Source organism: Dermacentor silvarum, chromosome 11 (assembly GCF_013339745.2).
Source record: "Dermacentor silvarum isolate Dsil-2018 chromosome 11, BIME_Dsil_1.4, whole genome shotgun sequence".
NCBI lineage: Eukaryota > Metazoa > Arthropoda > Arachnida > Ixodida > Ixodidae > Dermacentor > Dermacentor silvarum.
Genome location: NC_051164.1, coordinates 102077639 through 102091853, shown reverse-complemented (window position 1 = coordinate 102091853; position 14215 = coordinate 102077639). Strand labels below are relative to the sequence as shown.

General features: G+C 44.9%; 2 protein-coding genes and 1 long non-coding RNA gene across 4 annotated transcripts in view; 1 reads left to right on the top strand and 2 right to left on the bottom strand.

Moving 5' to 3' along the window:
* The window catches only part of LOC119434109 (nucleoredoxin-like protein 2), a 150519-nt gene that overhangs the window by 45405 nt on the left and 90899 nt on the right, over positions 1-14215 (top strand). The window lies entirely within an intron of this gene.
* LOC119434012 (pancreatic lipase-related protein 2-like) overlaps positions 1-14215 on the bottom strand; it is a 74450-nt gene that overhangs the window by 45708 nt on the left and 14527 nt on the right.
* On the bottom strand, positions 619-7407 carry LOC119434013 (uncharacterized). Its single transcript, XR_005188507.2, has 3 exons — positions 7330-7407; positions 2583-2665; positions 619-708 (listed from the first exon to the last, which is right to left on the bottom strand). It is a non-coding gene; the product is annotated as an uncharacterized LOC119434013 (long non-coding RNA).

Here is a 14215-nt window from a genome sequence, read left to right as displayed (position 1 = left end):
AGAGTGGGCGAAATACTTCAGAATTCACGACCAACGAGAAGCATCTTATTGTTCTTCCGGCAGAGCTGGAATTCACCCGACAAGTCGAGGAGTCTGCAGGAGAGTGTATTCCGAGAACTGTCTCACGTTCAAAAGAATTAAAAGGAACGTGTACTTCAGAGAACATAGAATTAAATGGACGTTTATAGCGAAACGCTAACCATGGTGGGGTGGTTTCTGAGAAAGTCATACGTACATTCAAAACAACCCCACGAAAAGCTTAGAAGACCACTTTTCAGAACTTCGTTGAATTACAGACAGTACTGACAGAAGTTGAATCACTGGTGAACTCACGCCCATTGATAACAATATCGATTTCAATTGGACCTCAAATCAACATCTATGGTTGCGAAACTTGCGGCGATACGTTTTAGGCGAACGGTGAAAGGTTCTCTGGCGGAGGACGCTATCCTCGGTCTAATGTACATACTCCTTCCCTAGCGCACACTGGCTCAGGTCGACCTCTCCGTATTATCTATCTACGGTGGTCATTAACCTGTCTTCTTCTCATTCATGTGCTCACATTCTGACGAGAAACCCCATGCGCAGGTATAGCATGAAAACAAATACGCACGACCACTTTGGATGTCGATGAGCCGACGCTGGCCAATGGAGCACTGCGGATTGCTTCCAGGCTCCTGAAGTGCGCTGTCTGTGTGAAGCTCTGCCCTGCAAGAATAGTTGAAAGGTTGGTCTATAATGGCAGTTGTGTACAACGGTGCCTCACAATAAAACATTGCACACATCACTCCCTTCACCGTCTGTGAAACTCGAAATTTCTTGCGCGGTGCAGTTCAGAATGCCCGGGAAGTTTGTACCGCTTCAGTACGCCACCCTCGCCTCAGTCACATATGGGTACGCACCTTACGTCCATTGCCGGAATCTGCAGCCTTACTAAAAGACGGAGCTAACCAATAGCACAATGTGGGAAAATCAGGGCAAGTCAACACCATTGTGAACGAAATGCCATCAATTCTATAGCCATGCAGTGTATTGTGCAAGCAAAACGACATGAAACCAACGCTACCATTGGCATCCCATTCGACAAGCAGTCCCGCAGGCATACGAGTCCAACGACCCTCTTACAACGTAATTCCCTTGTTCAGCCTAACACGCTATAGCTACTTCAATTCTACAGTTCCGCCTAGCCAATGATGAAATGTCCATGAAAGGGGGGTAGGCGAGGTTTGTACTGATCGAACCACAACTAGTCAAACGCGTATCCATGATGTGCACCACGGAGCCAGATTACCTCGGTCCTCTAGCTGTGTCGCTTATGTTCCGCCGATTCTAGCACCGTTAAGTCTAGCTGGTAACAATGCGAGGACACTGGTTCTTTCAGCACACACCAGCGTCCACGGCATCCTCGTAAGCATGCGAGAGAACATAATTAATATAGTGAGCAAGTGATCGCACGACTCAGACGCATTTTCACTGGTTGCGTTCGATCATGGATGCCATGTGGTTCACTCCATTCGTGGGATAACGCGACCGACAAATTAGGCCATATTAGTCGCCAGCTAGAGAAGTGATCGCACGACTCATACGCTTTTCCATTGGTTGTGTTCGATCATTTATATATGATAACGACGCCATGTGGTTCACTCCACTCGTACGGTTACGCTACCGTACATTTAGGCTATATTGCAGCCCACGCGAAATTTATTTCTTTTCTTCTTTCTGTTTGCGCTTCGATTCAGGTTGGCACATGCTCAAACCAGCGCTTCTCTTGCTGCGAATGTCGGCGAACAGCCATCTACGATAAACGAACGCCGGTCGTGCGCATGCGTTGACGTAGCACGCACATTTCCCCCTCACCCGGGCGATAAGCAGCATCACGCTGCTGGTCGCCTTTCGTAAGGCGATAACCGTGCCGCTACGTTAGCCGAGTGGGTAGAGTGTCGAGCTCGCACTCGAAAGGGCCCACGTTCGAATCCTGGGAGCCGGCAACGCGAAGAGCCGCAGCGCCCATGGGGTTCGAAGCCCACGATCGAATCCTGGGAGCCGGCAGGGATTTGCAGGCCGCAGCGCCCATGGGGTTCGAAAGACGAGGGCCGCCACTCGGGCGTAGTGGGGGACAAGACGAGACTTTGCGGTTTTTTCCGCAAAGTCTCTTCTCGCGTCTCCACGGGTACCTGCGTGGGCAGGTGCCCGTACTTCTTTTGTTGCCTATTTTTTCTCACGCCGACCGGGGCTGCCCGCGCCATTGAGGAAGCGCGTTGCGCTAGTGGAATTCATAGTGAACGAATACCTTCGCGTCAGAGACATACAACTCCTTCAGAGTGAAAGAATAACAGCGCGAAACGACAAGGCGAGCAGGGCACACACATGCGTGCGGGCTGTCGTCCTTGTCTTTTCGCGCTGTTATTCTTTCACTCTGAAGGAGTTATATGTCTCTGACGCAAAGGTATTCGTGCACTATGAATCACAACAAACAAGCCTTCACATTCAACTACTGTTCCCCCTACATATTCATGAGTCACTGTGTGGTAGTACAAACTAGCGCGACGCCCGTGAAACGTGAAGAACACGGCTGCACTCACCTGCTTCAGCTGGCGATACGAGGACGTCTGGTGGCACCGGGACTCACGCGGAAAACGGCTCGCGAACCCAACTCCACGCACTCCTGCACGGGTTGAAATTGCATGTTTTGTACAGCTCCGGGTGTTGGGTTCACAACAATTCATATGAGTTCTTTATCATAGAAAGATACAGTATGTGATGCCTTGGCAATATGTTATGACGCAGCAAACATATTTATCTTGGCTTACATACTATATTTACTGCTCTACACACTATTCAATATATAGGAGTGTCAGCGGCATCGCTGAATTTCTTGCTGTTTGGAAATGGTCAGTTCAAAGCTAATCACACGCATGCGCGGCGTGTGGGCGAAGGGTTCGAGGGTCTCCAGATAGGCGGAGTGTGTTTCGAAACAGGGGAGGGGGGGAGGCACTATGGCAAATCTGTATGCGGAATTAAATGTGTGTGGATCAAATGCAGTTTTAATGAAAGATTTCTTCACTTGATGGAAAGCGTTATTGGTGGACAGGTTTCAAACGGGCGAAGGTTATAGTATGTGGTTTAATTTCAGGCAACTGAAATACGTAATGCGACTGCTCGAAACAACCGCTTTGCTGGAAATTGGGCTGTATTTTTCTTGAACTGCGAAGCTTTGTCAAAAATCTCTATGGGTTTTCTTTGTAGCTTCCTCATAAAAGTCGGGTATATAATAATTTCCCCTTTCTTGAACGTTATACTCCACCTTGCTGGATTCCAGAGAATTGATTTGTCATATTTTCGTCTATGGTGTGTGTGTCCGTCGTGCAAATTGGATGATAAGTCGCGCGTTCGCTTTCAAACATCGTGATTTCCCAGGCCTATCTGGCATGCAGCGGCGCATAAGATAATAGCCAGCCAGCACATGTGAGAAATAACGCAACCATGGCTGACAGAACTTGTAATACCGTAAGAGTAACAAAATTTGTAATCCGTCTCGACTAAGGACCGGATTCCAAACTTGCCAGCCTAGTATTCGAAAAACAATGCTGAAATAAATAATTCGAAGGCTGAAGAGAGCGTTGCAGCTTCTTTGCGTGCTCTTGCAATCTGATCACGTGTCATGTGCAAAGCTTTGACGTCACAGTCATATCTCACGCCATGTAGGGCACCGAGGTCGACTATGCTACCGAGGCGAATCTGAGCACCGGTGACAGCAACTATATTGAGGGCTATAGACAGCCAGCAGCAGCTTGGCGTGCTTGCGTGAACAAATATATTCATTATGAAAGCAACAGCGATCGCTTTTTTTTATTGCGATAGCAATTATATGGACACTTCCACCAGATTTCTGCCGTCGCCGTGAGGTTCCCTATAGATAAAATCTTCGCCGCGCGCCGTATGCCCGAGCGGAAGCGTGCGGGCACGCACGCTGTCACGGAGAGCGAACGCACTCAATCTCCCGGGCGCAAGCAAGGACGCGGGAAGCGAGCGCCGGAGGGAGCGGGGGGCGCACTTCTACTCTGCCAACAACCGCGCGCGTCGCTGGCCCGCACCGTCTCTTATCTCCACATGGCTCTGCTCTTTATGCACTGTGCATTCGCCGCTCAGTTTCCGTTGAAGCGATAGACCGCACGTACCTTCGCCCGCTGCGGCGTATAAGCGCTTGCTGCCAGCGTTTTGACAGTCGTTGTCTGCAGTCATTCAGTGTGTTCTATTCATGTTTGTTTGTGCGCGCTCACACCATGCTTGTTCATTCAGTTAGTAATAGTCGGGACACATTTTCCAACGCACGCTACACATGCAATGCTGCCCGGATCGGCAGTGCAGCGCTACAGGTGTGTCCCTTCGCACGCGCTGCCCACGGGGAGCGCTTCTCATCAACACCACCGTTTCACATGCGCCTTCTTGTGGTCATCGAGTCTCTCTTCATGTCGGTCTACTTACGCCGCAGCACACCTGCTTACTTAATCAGCTCATGTTTACTACAATTCATATTGCTACCAAAGCCGCTCACCTTACTTCGCATGACATTGCTTCGCCCTTAGGGCGAAACTGTGACATTTTTTGGACAAAGAAATCACGAATCAAGAAATCAACAAACTAGCCCAGTTTAGTGACCGCACGTGTTTGCGAATACGAAAAGATAGTGCGGCTCTTACACAAATATATACGGTAAATGGTCGAAGCACTATTCCTAGCGAGTGTTCCTGCCTTCCAGAGAAGTGTGCAGGTAGCTGGCCTACAAGCCATAGCATTGCCGAGCTCGATCTCTCGGGTTCGATCCCGGGCGTGCATGGCGGCAATATTTTGACGGGGAAATGCAAACACGCTGGTGTGCTTAAATTTAGGTGCAGGCTAAATAAGCTCAGGCGTTCCAAATTAATCCGGAGTGCGACCGGCATGATAATGAGATCGTGGTTCTGGCACGTAATACAACGAATTACCTCTTGCAATTAACCTGTGGCCCTGAGTCCCCAGCGGCTACGGAGCACCTGACCAATGCGATGGTCAGGCCTGCGACGCGGCAGAAGGTTCTAATAATCTTTGGAAACTGAACCCGGCAACGTTTAACAGACGAACCCTCTCGAGTTAGGTTAGCTTAGCACAGCTTCTTGAAGAATTATCAGGCATTGTCTGGGATATTATTGGCGCTTAGTGATGTTACAAGGATTGGTTGGGCTTATACAGTGCAGACTAACGGCCACGCCATCTGCTAGACAGTTCTTCCGGATAAGAGAGAATTCGGGGTAGGATTTCTAATTCATAAGGACATAGCGGGCAGCATTAATGAGAAGGAAGCAGTCGTCGTAATAAAGCTAGCTAGGATATGTAGATTAACGGTGGTACAAGCCTACGCTCCAACCCCCATTAATCATGAAGAAAAAATGGAACAGTTTTGTGAAGTTGTTCACTTAGCAATGAGAAAGGTGCAATTACAGTTTACTGCAGTCATGGGCGACGTCAACGCTATACTTATAGTGGTGGGAAAGCAGGCCGGGGAACAAGCATTGGGTAACTGCAGCATTGATTCTAGGAACAGTAGAGGAAAGTTATTGGTAAAATTCGCGGAAAGGAATAGACTCCGAATAATGTATTCCTTCTACAGGAAATGGACCTGGAAACGCCCTAACCGATAAACAAGAAATTAAATATATTTCCTGCATTCTGCCGAACTCAGCATAGTGCAGGATGTAGACGTGTTAGGTAGGGTAAAGTGCAGCGACCATAGGTTAGTGAGGTCCAGGATTTCTCTCAGTTTGAAGAGAGAAAGAGTAAAATTAGTCAAGAAGAAAAAGGCCACCTAGACCCAGTAAAGGTAAAAGCAGACGAATGTAGGCTGGTGCTCGCAAACAAATATGAAGCTTTGGAAGAGCAAGATAAAGATAACATAAAGTCAATGAATGAAACCGTAACTAGGCTGATTTCAGAAGCCGTAATTGAAGTTGGAGGTACGGCACCAAGGCACTGCTTCGCCAAGTAAAGAGCACCCAATAAAGAAACGACAACACGTAAAAGTATCTAAGAGATCAGATAGAATGCCCTGAACTGTCAAATCTGATAAACAAGAAGAAAGTAAGCGATATTCTAAAATATAACATCGCAAAGATTGAGGATGCCGTAAAAAATAGCCACAGCATGACATCTCTGAGAATACTTGGCATAGGTCAGGACAAGATAAATTCAGTGAAAGATAATCAGGGTAATACCACCATCAATTTCGATGATAAAGTAAAAACACCAGAAGGCATGTATAGCAGCTAGACCAACCAGGCAAGCTTCATTGGAACTATAGTGATGAACAGGATACAGAGGCCCTTCCATAACCAGCGATAAAGCTATAAGGGCACTGCTAGACATGGGCCGTGGAAAAGCGGGGGAAGAAGATGGAATAACAATAATTTGAGTCAGTAGAAGTACTATCAGTAATGAAGTCATTGTGTATCAAGGAGTAAAGGAGGCATACGTGCATATCTTGGGAAATATCTACTAAATTTGCACAGCTACCTTGCTTCTCCACAAGAAAAGTAGAAGATTACTTATCAAGAAAGGCGTCAGGCAATGAGACACAATCTCTCTAATGCTTAGATGCCTAGAAAAAGTATTCAGGCTATTAGACTGGCAAGGCTAAGAAGTGAGGATCAGCGGCTAATACCTCAGCAACCTTCGGTTTGAAGATGACATTGTCCTCTTCAGCAACAGTGGCGATGAATTGCAACAAGTGCAAGAAGATGAAGATGTAGAAGACAAAGGTAATATTACATAGCTTGGCAAGGGAACAAAATTTATCAACAGTCAGAGTCAAGAGTCTCTGCAGGTGTACGTTTATCTACGGCAATTACTCACAGGGTACCATGATCATGACAGCGAAATTTAGAGAACAAAAATGGGTTGGAGTGCTTAAGCCAGGTGCTATGCCCGTTGCTTTTTCTAATGTTTATCAATGATCTGCCTAATAACATAACGTCGTCTATGAAGCTTTCTAGAACGGTTGCGAGCTGTATCGACTATAAAGATCGCTAACGGCAGAATAATTTTGCAAGCACACCTTAACGTTAGATCTGACCATTAGACCATGAGAAGGGGAGACACACACACACATGCGTTCTGTCGTCCTTGTCTTTTCGCGCTGTTATTCTTTCACTGTGAAGGCGTTGCATGTCTCTAGCGCAAACTTATTCGTTCACTACGAATTCAACTGTGAATTTCAACTTGTGCGACGCTCTTTGACAGGCAGCACACGTACCGAGCAAGCCGCCCGTGAAACACGAAGAACGCGGCTGCACTCACCTGCTTCAGCTGGCGATAGGAGGACGTCTGGTGGCGCGCAGGACGCAGACGGAAAACGGCTCGAGAACGAAACTCCTGCACGGGTTGAAATCAAATGTCACTCCGGTGTTGGGTTCACAACAATTCATATGAGCTCTGTATCATTGAAGGTTTGTGGACACATACAGTATATGGAGTGCCTTGGTAATATGTTACGACACAGCAAACATATTTATCTTGGCTTATATTAAAAGAAAAAGGAGAGTGGCATACAAAGAGTGCACATTTATCCCCACGAAATTATCGAGAAACAGTTCGAAATGAAGACATTCCCAAGCAGCTTTGTCGCCTGCTTTGCATTTATTTTCATTTGTTTGGGTTGTCATTTTCAATTTATTTCGGACATAGATACACAATGTGAAATATGTCCACGAAGTAAAAATCCGATATTTTGTCGGGGTTGGAAGTTAGCCAAAGATCGGCCGGGTGGTTGGCTTTGGAAGCGCAAGGCAAAACCACAATCATACGACATACGGGGAAAACAGGTTTTTGTTTAGGATCCTATATGTTTCATATCTGATTATTGGATACGAGAATTATGGGGCATATGACTTTTGCAATAGAGATGGATTGGGCCTCGTTTGAAGTTAGAGAAGTGCAGAACAAAACTAGTTTTGAAGAAAGACTTTGGAATACGGCACAGTATCTGTACCTGAAAAGCAGGTAACACAGAATGCAGGAAGAGGTCAAGAAAGTTGGCAACCAGGTACATCGTAATTGAAGCTGTAAATATACAGCCAGGAGTCATCGAAAAGAAAGTGAGATAAACAGAGACAGTGAATTGGATTCAAAGAACGGAAACAATAAAAGAGACCAAGGATATTTAAAAGAACGAGAAGAAAGAAATTAGAAGGAAAAATCGGCACGATAACACGGAGAGAAGTATCTTGCTATTTCTGGCTCGTGTAGGTTGCATAAGGACAAAAAAAAAAATACCGGAGCAAATATTCGCGACTAGGAAGAGGCATGTGTACGCTGGAGCAAAACTCCGGAGGCCAGCTCTCCGAGTAGCACACAAAGACCTCAAAATGTCGATTGCGGGGATACATCGGGTAAAAGGAATTGCTGATCTTTTTCGATGTCCTGAAGACACCTCACACCAGTCAGAATATATATTTTCCTTAAAATTGCATAGAAAAAAAACGTTGTGTTCCAAAGACACTACTTGTGTCCTTGTTTCTCGAAACCCTCTTAAGACTGGTTTTGGCGGTAACACTTTTTTTCTTGTCAGAGCGGAGTCATGCTTTCTCCGCAGCCGGTGAGAGGGTCGACAAGACAGTTGCAGCGCGGGAGAGACCGAGCGGTGAGCTGCCGGAGTGCCACCCGCCATATTGTGGATCAAGTCGAGCGGACAAAGAAACATGGAATGACATGACGATTATCATTTCTTGCGGTACGTGGTCAATTCGTTGTTGCTGGTTATCGTAAGGAAATATCTGAATTCGGAAGCATAGTTAGAAATGCAAGTACTCGTGAGTGTAGCGCACCGTAAGTGGCGAAAAGCGACGGGGACAATTGCATTCATGTACCAGTGCCACCCCAGTACAGTGCAGCGTTGGTGTTAGTACTTATTTCAGGCGTCTATTTAGGCACTGTATCGTGAATACTTGGAGTAGAAATAAGTCGTGAAGGCTGTTAATGTTGCACATTTTGAGTTTTGAGCAACATTTTGATGTGGCGTCCACGTGCGCGCTGTTGTACGATCGCTGACAGGCGCCGAGTTACTCCAATGCCTTCTCACATCTGTGGGAAAAGGCACAGAACACGTCCTCTCCAAATCTATGAGGTGGGAAAATTCAACTTCGAGAAAGCTATATTTTCAGATAACCAGTGTTTTTGCCACTGATGACAGTGGCAAAATGCTACCTGTTATGTACTAGCATTGACAAAGTCTATTGAAAAGCTAATGTTTTTTGTTATTGATAAACCGGCCTTCTGTGAAAACGTGAAGACATTTTTTTACTTGGGTGTAGTTTACCACACCGTACTACAATACGTTTCTGCTATTATGATTACTTTGGAGATTTTTTTACTTTGTTTTGCATTTCCATTCTGCTGTGCTCGTGAACGGCTTTGTTCATTTATACCATGTCGGTGGTATAATATTTATTACACAGGTGTACTGTAAGTGTTGTGAACTTCAAAATAAAATCGTACATCAGCATTATACTGGTATACTGTAAGTGTTTTGAAATTCAAAATAAAATAATGCATCATTAATATTTGTTTTGGCATTTACTTATTGCGGTACCAGAGCTTCCTTTTGCATGTTGTTGTGACTTCGGGGTGGAGAACGAGGGACGGACACTTGGAGCATTCGAAGAGGAGACGAAAAGCTTTATGCAATATGTGCAGATAGGAAGATAGCGTACATGTATAGCGGTAAGAGCGCACCAGAGGGGGTCAGCAGTTCCGTGGAACTTTGAAGGTTGTCAGTGGATATTTGAAGCCCAGCACAAGGACAACCAATTCAGATGAACGTGGGAGAAATGGGGGGGGGGGGGGGGGGGGGGGAGCGACCGTCGCCTCGATGATAGGCACGTAGTGTGGCACAATAACATGCTATGGTAACGGTTTGGGGAAGTGACCGCCGACGGGGGCAGCAAAATTGCAGATGTGTGATGCCACCGTGCAGGCACAAGCCAATAGCGATAGAGCTGGACTCTTTCTCGCGTTAGTTACGTAGCGAAATCACCATTTATCTGCAATGGCGACCGCGCGATCATGGCTCATTATCACGATCTGTTCAGCTCTGGTTCGTATGTTAACCATCCATCAAACCGAATATTTACTTCCAAACCACAACTGGTAGATCCAAGTACCCTCCAGTGCGAAGGTTGGGAAGGGCCCGGTACTCTTCTGCAGCGCCACATATCGTAATTTCGCCACTCCAATCGCCGGTTACTCGCGCTGATCTTTTTACGTTGCCACAGCAAAAAAATAATAATAATAATAATAATAAAATAAATAAAGCTAAGCTGCAAAAACAAGAGCAAGATCTGAACCGAATTATCCACGACGTTCTGAAAACGTCTTGCAACAAATTTTGACCGCGGTTTTGGAGCGATTATTTGGTATTTGGAATTGGGACGGGGTATTTTGTGACGTTCTTAAAAACGGATTTAGACCGTCTATAAAATGGATTCAAGCCCGTCATTAGACTAAATATAAGACGTTTTCTAGAATAGGACTTTCCATTCCGCGTCTTCTTCCGGACGTTTTCATTGTTTCGGATGAACGGTATTACTAATGGAATGCGAATGAATTCCCCCGTAGGTAGCGTGCACCACCCAGAAGCACTTGGATTTAAAGTGGACGGAAGGATCAACCGGTTAGCAGTCGAGATAAGGAAGAGACGTTTAGAGTGATGGAAAAAAAAAACAGGGAAACGATTGTTACGATCAGATCTTTACAGGCACAGGTTGAAGAAGAGAAAGAAGACATGGAGGACGCTTAAGCTTCGCCTTTATGAGCGGAAGGCGATGGTCTTGCAATAGCTGATTCCATGTCATGTCATCCCCCCAACCTAACTGTCTGGCGTCCTCGACTTTGCATCCGTTCTGTAACTCTAATGGTCCACGGGGTATATGCCCTACGCATTACATGGCCTGCCCAGCTCCGTTTCTTTTCACAGCCCAGCTGTCGATGGCTGGGATCCCGGGATTTCTTCGTGGCGCATATAACGTCGACAGAAAACAGTGATGGGCTGAAGTGCAGGCCAGAGCAATGGCTGCACGCAGTACAGAGGCTACAAGCAGTGACTCATCGCAAGCAAAAATGGGTTTGTGTGTGAGTTTCCGCTTAAGCAGAATTATGTGTTCTCGTATATTCAAATTACAACCCTACGCTATCATGTCTGTAAGTTGTAAGTCGCACTTTACGAATTTTTTGACGCATTTTACTATGAAAAATTGAATTACTTCAGTAACGCCTGTACGCCACGTGAAGGGCCTGCGTGGTTATGGTTGGGGATGACTTTTTCTCTGGGGAAAACACCGCAATGGCTGACGCCGACGCCGAGACTGGATTTTCTGCGAAACGGAGCCCTTAACGCTATCGCGTTAAGAAATGAAGGAGCTGTATACACAAATGCTAGAATAAATTGCATACGTGAGTATCAGGCTAGGTGACTATTTGTAACTGCCCCGTTTCAAAGGGGATGCCAATGAATCATGATGTTGCTCTTGCATGCATCATGGATGGATGGCCGTCCCCTTCGAAACCCTTTGAAACGGGACTTGGGGTTGCACCACCAAGCTCTTGTTCTTATTTTGCGTAATGTCCTACCAATCTTTTTTCAAAGAAAAGAGCACACACTCAGAATGAATTCCCAGCATCAAGCTTTCTGAACCACCATTGGGAACTTGCTTTTTGTACGCCTCCGTTGTTTGTGGTCTTCCTGCTTTTCTGCCACCAAACCTCCAATCCCCTCTTACTAATCTCTATTGCTTACATGTTTACTTTAGGCGGGGAACTCTACAACGGAAGTTTGATAAAGTCACGTCACATTGTCGTGAAAGGCATTTGCTCGTGTTCCACAGGAAATTTAGATGTCGAAAATCATCGGCGGCAAGTATGGATGATTACAATTTAGAAATAAAAGGCGCTTAAATCTAGCTCTTGTTATAAAAGCGAAATCTGGAAGAATATTTAAGGCGGGTCCATTTAGTGACGAAGATGCGAGCGAGTCAGCCGATTCACTTAAAGAAATTCCGCTGTGACCGGAGACCCAATTCCGCCCGTCCGCCCAGCCCGCCCGCCCGCTGATCCTCTTATTGTCCTTTGATCGACTGGGTTAATTTACCTTCAACATGTAATATTTCAACAGAATTCATCAATTTAACCTTAGATTTTAATCTGTTTCAGGTTGTTACGCAGCCTACACGGGGTAACAATATTTTAGATTTAATTCTTACAACTGCCCCGGGGACAGTTGACGAAATTGCGTCTGTTAATGGTTTTACTGATCACTCCTTACTGCAAGTAACTCTTAACTTACCACCATTAATAACAGGTTTTACTACCAAAAAATACGCGCTTATAATAAAGCCAATTACAATGTTATGAATTCCGAATTACATATAGTCTTGTCCCTTGTGCTGTTTCCCTCATTTCACAGTCGATCCGCAGAGGAGAATTGGATGCTCTTCAGGAATAAGATGTCAGCCTTAGTTAACCAGTACGTCCCTCTCATTACGATAACCAATGATAAATCTAACCCATGGTTCACATTTACTGCAAAACAGGAAGAAAGGCCACTACGACAGTGCTAAGCGCTTGCACACGAAAGCAGCTTGGGACAATTACAAGGAAAGCTTAAAAATTTACTGGTCTGCCCTGTCTTCTGCTAAGGATAAATATTTCACTCATGACTTGCCTTCTCTTCTAAAACCTCATCCCAGAAAGTTCTAGCATATTATAAGCCCAGGTCAGGACCACAATAACATTTCTTTACACCAACAATAATAACACTCCCCTTCCAGATACTCCCAATGCGCCCCTTCTGCTTTCAATACTTACTTTTCTTCTATATTCACCACAGAAGATCATTCTGATCTTCCGAATGTATCGGAATTAAACTACCAATACATGTAACCTATAAAAATAACAGTTGAAGGGGTCGCATGCCTGATAAATAACCTCAAGCTAACCACGTTCTGTGGAGTTGACGATATTAATTCTAAGATTCCTAAAAAAAAATAACACCGTTGTAGTGTCTAGTAAAATTCTTTCTCACATCTTCATGTAATCATTAGAGACTGACCTGCTGCCCTCGGACTGGAAGATAGCCAAGGTTATGCCCATATTTCAGTCAGGTAATAAATAGGCACCGGAAAACTACCGTCCATTATCATACCATCTATATGCAGCAAAATGCTAGAACATGTAATTGCATCAAATGCCTACAGCCACTTGGAAGCCAACAACTTTTTCTTTACTAATAAACACGGATTTCAGAGAACTTTTGCATGTGAGACGCAATTATTCGAATTAACAACTGATTTGCATTCTAACATGGAACATGATCTACAAACTGATTGTGCTTTTCTGGACTGAAAGCGTTTGACTTTGTAGCACATTGCCGTTTGATCTTGAATTTATCTGCGCTTAAACTAGATTCTCTTACATTAACATTGATTCGCAATTTTCTTTCTAATCGTCAGCAATTGACAGCAGTTAATTTTTCTTCTCCTCTTTCACACGTTACATCAGGTGTACCACAAGGCAGCGTTCTTAGTCCATTACTATTTCTAATAAAGAATAATGATTTACCGAATAACATTTCCTCTCACGTGCGCATTTTTGCGGATGACTGCATTCTTTATCATTCCATTAAGGGTGCCGAAGATCATACAATCCCCCCAAAAGATATAGAACTTATATCTCTTTGGTGAAACACTTCGCTAATGAAGCTTAACGTTTCTAAATGTACAATTGTCTCTCTTAGCAGCAAGCATACTAACTCTACGTTTTTTAATCACATAAATAACATCACTATTTTGCATGATACTCAATATAAATATCTTAGTGCTAACCTAACTTCGACTCTTTCGTGGTCAACGCACATTGCATACATATGCGCTAATTCTTCGAGATCATTAGGGTACATACGCCGCAAGTTACATAATTCTACTAAATATATTCGCAATCTAGGTTATCTAACATTTGTCCTGACCTCAGCTTGAATACGCTGCATCCGTCTGGTCTCCCCATCAGAAATATTTGATCGAAAAACTCGAATCAATTCTGAATAGGGCAGCGCGTTTTAGTTCACGTTGTTATGACTATACCAAAAGCATAAGACAAATTCAACTCGACATCTCACTACAGCCAATGCATGATCGTC